We start from the raw sequence: 15,107 nt of genomic DNA, 5'->3' as shown, positions 1-15,107 counted from the left end.
GTGTTCTAGCTTCATTCTTTTACAAGTGGTTGACCAGTTTTCCCAGAACCACTTGTTAAAAAGATTGTCTTTTCTCCATTGTATATCCTTGCCTCCTTTGTCAAAGATAAGGTGTCCACAGGTGTGTGGATTTATCTCTGGGCTTTCTATTCTGTTCCATTCGGCTATATTTCTGTCTTTGTGCCAGTACCATACTGTCTTGATGACTGTGGCTTTGTAGTAGAGCCTGAAGTCAGGCAGGTTGATTCCTCCAGTTCCATTCTTCTTTCTCAAGATAGCTTTGGCTATTCGAGGTTTTTTGTATTTCCATAAAAATTGTGAAATTATTTGTTCTAGCTCTGTGAAAAATACCGTTGGTAGCTTGATAGGGATTGCACTGAATCTATAGATTGCTTTGGGTAGTATACTCATTTTCACTATATTGATTCTTCCAATCCATGAACATGGTATATTTCTCCATCTATTAGTGTCCTCTTTGATTTCTTTCACCAGTGTTTTATAGTTTTCTATATATAGGTCTTTAGCTTCTTTAGGTAGATATATTCCTAAGTATTTTATTCTTTTCGTTGCAATGGTGAATGGAATTGTTTCCTTAATTTCTCTATTTTCTCATTATTAGTGTATAGGAATGCAAGGGATTCCTGTGTGTTGATTTTATATCCTGCAACTTTACTATATTCATTGATTAGCTCTAGTAATTTTCTGGTGGAGTCTTTAGGGTTTTCTATGTAGAGGATCATGTCATCTGCAAACAGTGAGAGTTTTACTTCTCCTTTTCCAATTTGGATTCCTTTTATTTCTTTTTCTGCTCTGATTGCTGTGGCCAAAACTTCCAAAACTATGTTGAATAGTAGTGGTGAAAGTGGGCACCCTTGTCTTGTTCCTGACTTTAGGGGAAATGCTTTTAATTTTTCACCATTGAGGATAATGTTTGCTGTGGGTTTGTCATATATAGGTTTTATTATGTTGAGGTATGTTCCTCTATTCCTGCTTTCTGGAGAGTTTTTATCATAAATGGATGTTGGATCTTGTCAAAGGCTTTCTCTGTACCTATTGAGATGATCATATGGCTTTTATTTTTCAATTTGTTAATGTGGTGTATTACAGTGATTGATTTGTGGATATTGAAGAATCCTTGCATCCCTGGGATAAAGCCCACTTGGTCATGATGTATGGTCTTTTTAATATGTTGTTGGACTCTGATTGCTAGAATTTTGTTAAGGATTTTTGCATTTGTGTTCATCAGTGATATTGGCCTGTAGTTTTCTTTTTTTTGTGGCATCTTTGTCAGGTTTTGGTATTAGGGTGATGGTGGCCTCATAGAATGAGTTTGGAAGTTTACCTTCCTCTGCAATTTTCTGGAAGAGTTTGAGTAGGATAGGTGTTAGCTCTTCTCTAAATTTTTGGTAGAATTCAGCTGTGAAGCCATCTGGACCTGGGCTTTTGTTTGCTGGAAGATTTCTGATTACAGTTTCAATTTCTGTGCTTGTGATGGGTCTGTTAAGATTTTCTATTTCTTCCTGGTTCAGTTTTGGAAAGTTGTACTTTTCTAAGAATTTGTCCATTTCTTCCAAGTTGTCCATTTTATTGGCATATAATTGCTTATAGTAGTCTCTTATGATCCTTTGTATTTCTGTGTTGTCTGTTGTGATCTTTCCATTTTCATTTCTAATTTTATTGATTTGATTTTTCTCCCTTTGTTTCTTGATGAGTCTGGCTAATGATTTGTCAATCTTATTTATCCTTTCAAAGAACCAGCTTTTGGCTTTTTTGGTTTTTGCTATGATCTTTTTTGTTTATTTTGCATTTATTTCTGCCCTATTTTTAAGATTTCTTTCCTTTTACTAACCCTGGGGTTCTTCATTTCTTCCTTTTCTAGTTGCTTTAGGTGTAGAGATAGGTTATTTATTTGACTTTTTTCTTGTTTCTATCATTCTGATGACCACTCTACCTTGCAGTGTATCACAGTAAGCACGCCCAATTCTGTTAAGTAGTACAATGTCACCTCTGCCAGTCCATGATACCTTCGTCATCTTTGAAATTAACAAGCCCATTTTAAATGTCCAGCAATTCTATCAATATTCTTGTCATAAAAGAGTTAGCCACTGTGATATTTTTCAAAGATTTAGAAGCCTTTCAGATCCAATGTATTTTTCTGTGTTATGGCCAAATATTCTGGATTATGACTGGTACCAATTCGGTCATAACTTGGTATTCTTACCTTCAAAATCACAGTCAATTTCACATAATATATTTACATAACATTTTTATCCATAAACTTGTGGATTCTTTTATCTTTGGTATGAAAAGAAATTTCTTGCATTTTAAACTTGTTTAGTCTAGTATACCATGAAGTACATACTTCACTAAGATGATAGAGGAGGTTAAAACTACTTCTATGTACCTCATTGAGAAAACTGAATATAAAATTTCTGGTCAATACATCTATCTCAGTAAATTCAGCCAGATGTAACAATGTTTCTCTATATTTAGCACCATTGGATCCCATTCTCATACATTTTTACAAATGCTAACATATCAATTAGGAAGTAACATTGAATTTTGCTTGGTGCATAATCCTTTACACTCTAGAGTCTATGAAAAAGGATAACTTGGGAAGGGACATGGAAGTATTGAATTCCTTTTGTGTGGCAGAAATTGTTAGTTGCAGCCCACTACATTGATACTCATTTTCTCTTTCTACATTAATCTCAGAACCCACTTTTTATAGGAACAACCATATGCCTTAAGGAAAACCATACCCCTCCATTTTCATCTGGCTTTGTTGCATAATCAAGTCCTTCCAATGAGAGGCATAAGTTGCATGGTCTTTCTGAGAAGTTCCTTATAGAATGGAGTTCACTCTTATTCTCTTCCTGACTGGAATTTTAGAACTAGGACAATGTGACAGCACACTAAAGATGGGAACTAGAAAGGTAGTTGGAGCTGGTGTGTTGGTGACTATGGAGGACCCATTCCAAGTTCGGACTACCTGTTTGGGACTATTAACACTAAATGTTTTAATACTCTTAAGTGAGATAGAGTATTAGGCTTTAAAGCACTGCTAATATCTTTTCCTGATAACGCAGCTAGACTTGATCCTGTTTCATATTTTCAGGTGAATATATTGGTAGGGTTGTTCATGGGTGGTCTTCAAGCAAGACTATATGGTAGACTTCAACCATAACTGCCAGGAGACCAGGGGATGCTTTTGTAGACAAAGGGGACTCAGTCGACTGAAGAGTACTTACCATTCAAATGTAGTGCTTTTCAATAGGAGTGCTAAGTATATTTTAGGCGAGACAATTTGTGTGTGTGTGTGTGTGTGTGCAGGGTTTTTCCATGTGTTTTAGGGAATTTAAAGTCATTCATACTCAAGTGATAAATGCTAGTAGCATCCACCAGTGAAAGCACCTCCAAACGCTTATGGAAACTCCCTGGGGTTGGCCACATCTCAGGTTGAGAACTACTGCTTTAAACCATGTATAGCTTTCCGTGAGTCCTTATGCCAGTTCTTGGTGCCTTATTCATTACAATTTGGTGCCTTATTCATTACAAGTTATAATTCAACTGATGTGATAAATTGTCAAGTCATAGGATTTCATGTTAACTTTTATTTATTGCACTTTCAGCCCTGTGGCTACCAGTAATAAGAAATTTGTTTAGCACAATCACAGAAAATTCCTGATTTTCTGACTGCCTGAAAAAAAAAATAGAATTTGAATTTGTCATTTTATTTCTGGAACATTCCAATGTACTTAGAGGCCATTGGTCCATCTCACAGCCCTCATGGTCATCATAGTGCTTTATAGAAGTGGATACTGGGTCCTTCAAAGTCTTTCCATCAATGGGCACTTAATGCCAGGTGACCACAGGTGAGAGTAATGAGCCATCTGTTGGGCCAGAGAGTGTTAACAGTTTATAGTATAAGTTATAATCTTACCACCTCAGAACCAATCAAACAGGAAAAATAATCCTAGATATACTCCTTCAAGTTCAGCTGTCTGCAACACATACTAGCTTTTTTTTTAAATTCATTTTTAAATTGTATGTAAATTAATATTTTGTAGTGGTTTTTGCCATACATTGACATCAGCCATGGGTGTACATGTGTCCCCCATCCTGAATCCCCCTTCCACCTCCCTCTGCTTCCCATCCCTCAGGGTCATTCCAGTGCACCAGCCCTGAGCACCCTATCTTATGCATTGAACCTGGACTGGTGATCTATTTCATATATGATAATATACATGTTTCAGTGCTATTCTCACAGATCATCCTACCCTCGCCTTGTCCCACAGAGTCCAAAAGTCTGTTCTTTACATCTGTGTCTCTTTTGCTGTCTCAAATATCGGGTCATCATTACCATCTTTCTAAATTTCATATATATGTGTTAATATACTGTATTGGTGTTTTTCTTTCTGGCTTACTTCACTCTGTATAATAGGCTACAGTTTCATCCACCTCATTAGAACTGATTAAAATGTATGGAGATTCCTTAAAAAGCTGGAAATAGAACTGCCATATAACCCAGCAATCCAACTGCTGGGCATACACACTGAGAAAACCAGAACTGAAAGAGACACATGTACCCCAATGTTCATCGTACTAGCTTCTGAATCAATCTGTGCTCCTAGTTGCAACAAACAGAATTCACTCAAGATTGTCTCTGATAAAAAAGTAATGTCTGACAGTTAATCTCAGAAAATGAAGACAGGAACAATCTAACTATACAACAGAGTTTGCTCAGCAAGGAAACCCCATGGAGGTCGCTTAGCCTAGTTCAGACACATTACCAGTTCCAATGATGCTGTGAATAGGACTCCAAAGCTCCACCATCGCCATTCCTGAAAACAGATTCTGCTAGGTGCCCAGGTAAGTTGACTCCTTCTGAGCTGGTTTCACGTAGGCATGCCTAATAAAAGAATTTTTACATGATGGATACATTTCTTTTTTTTTTCAGAATCTTTCTTTCAAGCTTGTGCTTAAGGTAGATTACTATATTACTACCAATCAGCATCTTCATAATCTTTGCTAGCTGGATGGTGATTTTCATATTTTAACAGCTTTATTATCTTTTAAAAATATGTAATACTTTGAATACTATATAAGTTGAGAAATTTTCATTTATCATTATTTCATTTGTATATTTCCTCTGGATTTTTGTGTTTTTTCCACACCAAAATTTCAATTGCAGTGTTTCCTGAATTCTTTATTAAAATTTTCATATTTATTGAGTCTATAAACCATTCTTGTCATCTTTACTATATTTATATTCCCAACTATGCTTCATGTTTTCCCTAATTTATTTTCCATCTTACGTAGCTAAATTCATAATATTTTCTTTTATGATGTTTTCTATTGCTTTTATCCTGCACAGGATATTATTTTATTAAATGATCAATTCTTTTTCAAGGCCCACATTTTTGTTGTGGCTAATTCCTTTAATGTGCTTTTGAATTTTATTTCTTAATAATTTAGAGTTCTTGTGTTACAGTCTAAAGTGAACTTGGTTGGGATAGCTTGCAATACTGTTTTTATCCTGTTTTGATATCAGAAACCTTCTTGTAACTAGACTTTATTTAACCTTCTTGTAAAAGACTTTGTTTTGCTCAGATAGTTTATGAAGATAATTCTTGGGGCATTTCCATGTCTTAACCATTATTATTTATTCAGTTTTTATAATGCAATTTTATAGACAAATAGAAACCTAACTTTTTTAGAGGAGAGCAGTAATTTTCATACTTTAATGTGAATAAGTATGACTTGATAGATATGCAGATTCCTGGCTCCTTCTCCAAATATTCTGACCCATTAGCTCTAATTCTGATAGACCTAAACTTTTGTACCTTTAATATTCCAGGAAATTCTTAAATAGAAGAGCTGAAAGCTGTGCCTTGAGAAATACAGGGATAAATTTCATATATTCTCTTACAAAATCTGCAATCTTATACAATGCAGGTCATTGTATCTTTTATCTCATTCCTAATTTGATTTTCTTGTGTTTGTCTTTTCTCTTATTTGGAATTGCCAGCAGTTATTGCTAACTTCTCATAAGTATAATTTATTGTATTCATTTATATTTGTACTCAATTTTATAATTTACTGATTTCCTCTGTGGTTCTTATTATGTTATCCTTTATATAAATTTGTTTTGTTTTTCTCAGAATTGAACATTCAGTATATTTGCTTTATTTCTGTTTAAAAATGAAAATATTGACAGTAATGATTTTAAGTTTGGTGTTTTCATCTTCCATGAGATCTAATATGATATTCTAATTTTAGCTATTCCGTAAAATTCTGGAATCATAATTCTGAACTTTATGTAATATAGTAGCATTTAACAGTTTTTTCTTAAGTTTTAATTGCTTATTATCCCTTTGTTTCTGGTTTATTGTATGGTGTAGAAATATTATAGTTCATATGATTTACTTTTTCAGGAAATTACTGGTGTTGCCCCTGTGGCCTAATATGCCATCCATTCTTTTTACATAGGGACTGCTTGAAAAGAAAAGCTTTAATTTTTTAAAACGAATTTCCAAGTTTACTATATTATTTGCATTCTTTGTATTTCATATATTGCATGCATATTATGCACACTTGTTTGAGCTGTAGTTTAAGTACTCTTACAAAACTTTCTATTAATATTTTACTTGCTTTCTATGAGTTTTTAAAGTACATAATTTGAATCATTTTTATTTAGTTGTAATCTTTCTTAAACATCATGATAAACTCTTCCTTTTCATGGCATGTGGGCCAATATAAATGAAAATGTAAACTCATTTTAGTTTTCTAACTTAAAAAGTTATTAAAATATAGTTGATTTACAATGTTGTGTTAGTTTCAGATATATAACAAAGTGATTCAGTTTTACATATACACTTGTGTTGTTGTTTTTGTTTAGTCACTAAATCATGTTTGACTCTTTTGCGACCCCATAGATTATAGCCCAGAGAAGGCAATGGCACCCCACTCCAGTACTCTTGCCTGGAGAATCCCATGGATGGAGGAGCCTGGAAGGCTGCAGTCCATGGGGTTGCTTAGGGTCAGACACGACTGAGCGACTTCACTTTCACTTTTCACTTTCATGCATTGGAGAAGGAAATGACAACCCACTCCAGTGTTCTTGCCTGGAGAATCCCAGGGACGGGGGAGCCTGGTGGGCTGCCATCTATGGGGTCGCACAGAGTCAGACACGACTGAAGTGACTTAGCAGCAGCAGTAGCAGATTGTAGCCCACCAGGCTCCTCTGTCCATGGGATTTCCCAGGCAAGAACACTGGAGTGGGTTGCCATTTTCTTCTCCAGATATATGTGTGTGTGTGTGTCTATTAGATTCTTTCCCATTATATTTTATTACAAGATACTGAGTACAGTTCCTTTTGCTACACAATAGGTCCTTTCTAGTTTTTGATAGTCTATAATATAACCTGCTTTTTAAAACATCCTGAATTACCACCATTACATCATCATTCTTACATTGCATATCTTACAGTGGGCACATATTGTACTATCTTTTAAAGTACTGCTCACTTTAAAAGGGTAGCTTTTTAAATTTTGGTAATTTCTTCTTTGTACCCTCCAAACGTGTCTTTCCAATGGGGATGTCATTTCCTGTGTTTTGTCTGGATAGTCAGAGTTGCTTTGCACAGCAGTTGGCCCTGACCAAAGCTAGGCTAACCTGAGTCCTTCCACAGAAAGTTTTGGAGTAGAACTGTGTCAAAAGATAATGTTAAATAATAATCTTTGACATTTGATGCATAAAATGTTTTAGAGTGACAGACATATGAGCTATGAACTATGGAAAGAGTGAAGGCCTATGTTTCCAGATCTTCAGAAAAGATGCTAGCCTCAGAGAAGAAATAGGGCAAGCAGAAAGCCCCGGAGACAGATGAAAATGTGGTCCTGTTGGTGTTTGGCCCCTGAGCTCCTGATGTCCCTGAGTTCCAGCTGTTTCTCTGACTTTATTGAAGCTGTATTGGCCATCCAGTCAATTCTCTAGACTGAACAGGAAAAGAGGGCATCTGACTGGGGGCAGCAGAGGTTGAAGAGGCCTCTAAATTCTTTAGAAAAAAAATCTCAAGAATAACATGTTGGTTAAAACTTAGTATGCTCAAAGGTTATTGTATGACCCAATAACAGTCAGGAAGCAAAATAAAAAGACATGCATTCTACTTTCTGTTAAAAAGCACACTTTCTAACAACATAGGGCACTTTGGACAAAAGTGGGTTTTTCAATTTTTTCCATTGACTCCATGGAGGAAATTATTCTAGGACTTTGAGAAATATTATGAGAGTATTTTTGTTGCTTTTATTTCTTTCTTTGCCTTTTCTATGTACTTAGCATATATTAAAGGTAATTTGAAAGAGAACACTTTAAACCAAATAATATCATGGGTATCACACCGTGTTTGCTTTATCATTTATATAGCTGCTTCAGCCTACAATTCCTTTATCCCATTCTCCATGTCTGTTTAGGCAAAGGGTATTCAGTTTAACTGCTTCTTCTTTCATTATAGAGTATCAAGTGAAATGTGAATCATTTTGCTTCTTAGAAAGCTGATAGGTTGAAGACGTTTAAGATGGTATAAAAAAATACTGAGCAAATTTATTAGATGAACAGAATTTATTCATCCTTTGCTGTTGTTGTTCAGTTGCTAACACATGCCTGACTGTTTGCAACTCCATAAACTGCAGCACACTAGGCTTCCCTGTTTTTCACCACCTCCTGGAGTTTCCTCAGATTCATGTCTATTGAGTTGGTGATGCCATCCAACCATCTCATCCTCTGTCATTCCCTTCTCCTCATCTTTTCAATCTTTCCCAGCATCAGGGTCTTTTCCAATGATCTGCTCTTTGTATCAGGTGACCAAAGTACTGGAGCTTCAGCTTCAGCATCAGTCTTTCCAATTAATATTCAGGGTTGATTTCTTTTAGGATTGACTTGTTTGATCTCCTTGTTGTCCCAGGGACACTCAAGAGTATTCTCCAGAAAGACTGTTTGAAAGCATCAATTTTTCCCTGCTCAGCTTTCTTTATGGTCCAACTCTCACATCCATACATGACTACTGGAAAAACTATAGGTCTGACTCTAAGGACCTTTGTTAGCAAAGTGATGTCTCTGCTTTTTAATATGCTGGCTAATTTTGTCATATTGGAGAAGGAAATGGCAACCCACTCCGGTGTTCTTGCCTGGAGAATCCCAGGGACAGAGGAGCCTGGTGGACTGCCGTCTATGGGGTCGCACAGAGTCGGACACGACTGAAGCGACTTAGCAGCAGCAGCAACAGCAGGTTTGTCGCAGCTTTTCTTCCAAGGAACAAGAATGATTTAATTTCATGCTTTAATTGCACCGAATACATTTCTGAAAATAAGGACGAGCAGCTCTGATCTTAAATAACTCCATCTAGAAGTACCACGGGTACTTTTATTTGAAATGCAACCAAAGTTGACCCGTTGTATTAATAGTTCATTACCATTTGACATAAACAATGCAGTTTCACTAAAAGCAAAGCACTGTGTCATTTAAGTTCAGAAAAATGTGCCATACTATAAAAAATTAGAAACCCTGATTGACACAGATCTGAGTCCTATTGTTAACCACTTATATAATAGTTGTAGCTCAATAAGGAAAAAAAAAAAAGATTAAAGAAAAGTAACATCCACTTTATTGCAGTGTGGTAAATGAGGGGTATAATCTATAAGTGGAATATGTCACATAATTAATTTTCAGGATCATGTTGCTCTTGAACACTGCTATAAATACAATATCTTAGTAAAATGTTATGTAAAACTCATGTCTACGTAACTTTTACTTTTTTTCCTGTGATTTAAAAAGTGAAGACACAACTTCTAGGAAAGTTAATTTGTAAGGCCATAATAATTATAAGGGCCCAACTGGTAAAATAGTTTATTTTACTATATTGGCTTTCTAAGCTAAGTGTCCTTAACTTGTGTTAGATTATTTAAGAGATTCTCGAATTTGGAAGGGAAGAAATGCACATTTATAGTCATTAATACCTAATTGAAATTTAGGTCTCTTCCTTTATTACCTAGGCAACATATTTCAGTAATATTAGTGGTATCTATGATCTTGTTACCAGAAGAAATTACAAGTATTTTTATAATATAAAACTCAAAATACTGTTATAACTATTTTAAAGTTATAGTAAACTACCTGCTCTATCTCATAATTGAATGCATTTATAAAACAGTGTATACGTCACTACACCACAAATTCATTTTCTAATAATATTTTAGTTCTTGCATTTCAAAATAAAAACAGTTTTATTTATAATTCTATACATTTATGCATTTCAAACATGTTAAAGAAGTGGTCCATGAATAACAATAACAGAACATTAAGAATTTTTGTTGCAAAGCCATGTAAGGGAAAAAATTAAGGAAAAGAAAGAATAGTAGAATGAATTTTTTCCCATTTTTTCCAATATTTCTTAAAAAGTGAACAAAATAAAGTTTTTGGAAGAAAAAATATTATGGGGTAACAGTATTTCCTGCTTTGCCTGGGATAGTCCTGGTTTTCCTAGAGTAATTATTAAAGCATTCCATTTCACACCCCAAAGTATCTTGGGTTGATGATAAAGGATACCAGCAAGGTACATAGTATGTCCTTAAACTCACAAGGGAGAAGGTTTGGCATTGATTTAATTTAGACGATTAATAAATGGAAATTTCTTCCTTATTTTTTTCCCTTTATTACAAGATCTTCCATTTCTTATATGTGAAAAGACAACCAAATATAATATATATTCACAATTCACAATATATTCACAACAATATAAGTTGTGAAAAGACAACCAAAGAATAAGATTTATTACCTTTGACACTTAAAATATTGGAAAGCAAAGGCAGAATCTTAGTAAATATTTGTTTAATTAAAAGCTGTTTTGGTAGAAAAGGAATATTCACTAATTTATTCCACATTGCTTCCATCTCTAATTTAAAATAATGCACACAACAGCCATCATCTAAAATAAAGAATAATCATAAAAGGCCATGCAGATAGAGTATGGTCTATTACTCATTTGGGGGTATTACTCAGAAATCTGAGACAGGCTAATGGTTTGTTAGGAAATGTCCATGGAAAGCAGAACAAACAATTTATGCAAAAACGGTAACATGTCATCACCGAGAAAAAAAGTACAATGGCAGAGATTGGCAAGATGACACAAATAAGTGGGCCAACCTATTGTGCCTTTCCCTTTAACCATTAGATTGCCTTGCCCTGATGCTTGTGGGAAGATAATTTACATGTGCGATCTACTGACTAGCTTGAATTCATATACACCTTTGACAATTAAATTGTAGACACCACATTCCACACTTTGTCGCCTTACAGTAATTTTTTGTTCTCTCATTTTGGCTTTAATAAAGAATGGATCATTCTTATTTTGCTCTTTCCTATTTAGATATCTTTCAGTAAAGCATCTGAGGTGGTTAGATGGCATCACTGACTCAATGGACATGAGTGAGCAAACTCCGGGAGACAGTGAAGGACAGGGAAGCCTGGTGTGCTGTGGTCTATGGCGTCACAGAGAGTTGGACACGACTTAGTGACTGAACAACAACAACCTAGACTTCCAAGGAAAAAACCTACATTTCATGATTGCTTTAAAACTGGGATAAAGCTATTCCAAAGTGGAATTGCCTTGGTGGGGAATTGTAAACAATCCTAAAAACGAAATTAGCATTATTTTATGAAATGAACTTGAAAAGCAGAATTATTTTAAAATAAATTGTCTTAAAAAGGAAGAAAAAGTGTATTTTTTAAAAAATCAAAAAGCAGCCACAGCAGAGTGTAAATAAAATATTCTATAAAATACAGTCAGGCATATTTTGATGAAATATTTAGGAAGACAGTAGAAATATGCCTTTGAGCAACACTAGCAGTAAAGTAGCTGAATTTTTGCTTTGTTTTGTATTCTGTATTCAAATAATTAAATCCTTGAGAAACAAGAGAAGACAAAGGAATTAGAGTATATCACAACTGAACAAATTTAAAATATATACCTACACAATGAAATTTGCCTCAAAATGTTTGTACAGTTTACTATTGCATCATTGAATTGAACATCAATCCCAAAATATTAGCACGTGAAATTTTCCTTAAGTTATATTTTCTAGGGCACCCAGATGAAGACATTATGTACGTACAGTTGTCACAAAGCCATCACTAGTATTTATGATTTCTGACCCTCTGAATCATTAAATATTTCATTTGCTCTCAGCCAGTATTTCAGGTGACTGAGATTGTTTTCATAAGGTGAAGCAAACAACCATTTCTGGGGAAGAGAATTAATTGGTGGTCTTATCTCTATGATGTTTCTGTGGTCTTTCTGAACTTTCTGGAGTCTCCCAATAAGTTTTGCTGTTATATTAGGAGGAACCCTAGGGAAGACTTTGGATTTTAAAAATATTACAGCCTTACCTCAAGCAGACTTCTTTTCCCTTGAAGAGATCAATAACCCTGTATTTTGCATCTTTGTCTTATGATAAGAAAAGCTTGAGCTGGACAAATGGAAGCAACAGCCCCCACTTCATTGAAACTATTGTAGAGACCCCTGATAGAAGAACTTAACGCGTGTTGTAAAATCTCCTGGGGGGATTCTAAGACAAGAGAGTTGGACCCAAAACCATAAATGAAACCACGAACTTTGAGGGGTTCACTAGGTATGAGAGTGAGAGGTGTACAACCTGCTTCTAGTCTTTGTTTTTTATATTCCAGATCTGGTTCAGGGAATATACACATAGGATAGCACCCTAATTTTATCAGATGTTATCTTCTATCTTATTTCCATTCAGACAGCTTCAACTTTCTGTAAGGTCAGCTGATTTGGGGTGATAAGATACACAGTTAGCAGTAAATTCCGTGAGTTTTAGCTTAATTAGTTGCTTAATTTGTCTGCATGAAATTAGCTCTTTGATCAGCCACAATGCTGTGAATAAGGCATTCAGCAAACTCAGAGATGGGGTTGGTGGGAGAAGGGTGTCACAAATGGAAGGAAAACCTAATCCAGAGTATATATTTGGTCCAGTTAGGGAAAATTATTCTTCCTTTCATGATGGAAAAGGTCTAATGTTCAGTCCACAATCAGATAGCTAGCTAGCTCCCTGCTGCTGCTGCTGCTGCTGCTAAGTCGCTTCAGTCGTGTCTGACTCTGTGCGAACCCAGAGATGGCAGCCCACCAGGCTCCTCCGTCCCTGGGATTCTCCAGGCAAGAACACTGGAGTGGGTTGCCATTTCCTTCTCCAATGCATGAAAGTGAAAAGTGAAAGTGAAGTCGCTCAGTCATGTCTGACTCTTAGCTACCCCATGGATTGCAGCCTACCAGGCTCCTCTGTCCATGGGATTTTCCAGGCAAGAGTACTGGAGTGGGGTGCCATTGCCTTCTCTGAGCTAACTCCCTAGGAAGTAATAACTTTACTTTCGTTTACTGGTGCTGGAAAATTGGATACTCAGCAGAAAGGGGACCCAGTGGGGCCATGGAGTGGGGAAATATTTGTTGTTACACTGTCTCTGACCTTGCCATCAAGGTCATGGAATCCTTTGGTCAAGCAGAAAGGAGGCTTGGAAAAGAGGTGACTGAAAACTACCAGAGTATTCAGAGTCCCCATTGCACTGGGAGCCTTTTGGTAAACATTCACACGGTACATCCTCACACTCGGAATCCATTCCAAAAGTTCCATCCATATGCTTCTTTCCAAAATATCCTAGAAACCCACTCCTGATACCAATTTTTCCAAGTTCTTCTCTGTCCAAACAATTATTCACCACTTTCTCATGTAGGTCCTCATCTTTGTCTTTTCTAGCCATCTTCTTTTTTGCTAAAAGAATTAGATGCCATATAATTCAACTTGTGAGTGGAGCTGAAGTTCCTCAACTCTTGAATTCCTGTTTCCAGAGTGCTATGTAAGGTCTTCAGGAAATCTTTGGCTCTTACTGACAGCGTGTCCCTTTATCAGCAGTTGTGGTTTGAGGAGCAGTGGACATGTGGCAAAGGGAAACACAGTGGGAGCGTGAATTGCTCGTGAAAGTGACACGCTTGTGCCTTCAGATACTGCCCACAATAACATTTCATGATTTAGTTCAAGGAACATGCCTGATTTTTCTGCTTTGTAACATTTGATAACTCCCAGTTCATGAGGGGCACCTCAGATTACTGTGGTACCTAGCTCTATAATCAGGCATTCAATCTCTACAGGGCTCAGCAGCAAGCCAATAATTATTTCTCTAAGGGAAAATAATTACTTGGGAATTACTTGTTACCTGGCTTTACGCAAAAACATAGAATTCTCCATGTCATGGCTCATCACAAATGCCACCTAACTTCCAGGTATGCCACAGGTACTATGAATAATGCTGAATTTCATAGTCATAGGGTCCCAGTTAAAAAAAAAAATGTATATATAGTCATACAGCCCAAATCAGTTAAAATACCTACTGTTTTCTATTTTTATCTTAATAGTAGAATTTTGAGCTACTCAATAAGTGAACCAGAGCAGCACGCTCCAGACAATTATATTTTCCTGCAAAATACAAAAGGATATATCATATGTGGTGTCTCATTCTTAGTGGTAAAGAGTATGAGGAGCTTCAGACTATATTCATTTTAGAAGGAATATCCTGAAATTTCCAGGCTTCTAAATTCCCCAGAACATTACTGAGGAGTCAGGCCCCTGGCTTTTAATCAGAATCATTTCCCACCTTCTGGCAATAGGAACTTACCATGTCATCTTGCAGACCTACTGTTTTCTATTCACCAGGTTCTATCAGACTTATGCAGTCAAGGTTGCAAAGCCTCATACAGATTTGAGAAAAAGATAAAAGGATTTGAGAGGTAAAGAGCCACTAAAGCAAATTAATAAAGATATGATATTACTCCTATTAAACTAACACAAAGACTGGTGTTTACTGACCTTTGAGATGGAGAAATAATACATATTTATAAATAAATATAAAATGTTTAAATATATAAAATGCAAAATGATAATGCATATAATATGAAATACTATCAGCAAGTGGAATTGCTAGGTATTTGAGTTTATGATAATCCACTCATTCTCTAAGATCTACCTATCTTCTGCTCAAGA

At 35.8% G+C, this 15,107-nt stretch overlaps 1 long non-coding RNA gene across 1 annotated transcript in view; it reads left to right on the top strand.

Moving 5' to 3' along the window:
* The window catches only part of LOC133254414 (uncharacterized), a 35,847-nt gene extending 20,982 nt beyond the window's left edge, over positions 1–14,865 (top strand). The window contains exon 3 of the long non-coding RNA XR_009738665.1: positions 14,781–14,865. This is a non-coding gene — a long non-coding RNA (uncharacterized LOC133254414). The remainder of the gene's footprint in view (positions 1–14,780) is intronic.
* Positions 14,866–15,107: the final 242 nt, after the last annotated feature.

Source organism: Bos javanicus, chromosome 9, assembly GCF_032452875.1.
Source record: "Bos javanicus breed banteng chromosome 9, ARS-OSU_banteng_1.0, whole genome shotgun sequence".
Classification (NCBI taxonomy): domain Eukaryota; kingdom Metazoa; phylum Chordata; class Mammalia; order Artiodactyla; family Bovidae; genus Bos; species Bos javanicus.
The sequence above is the reverse complement of the archived record's forward strand: the minus strand, read 5'-3'. Positions and strand labels throughout refer to the sequence as shown.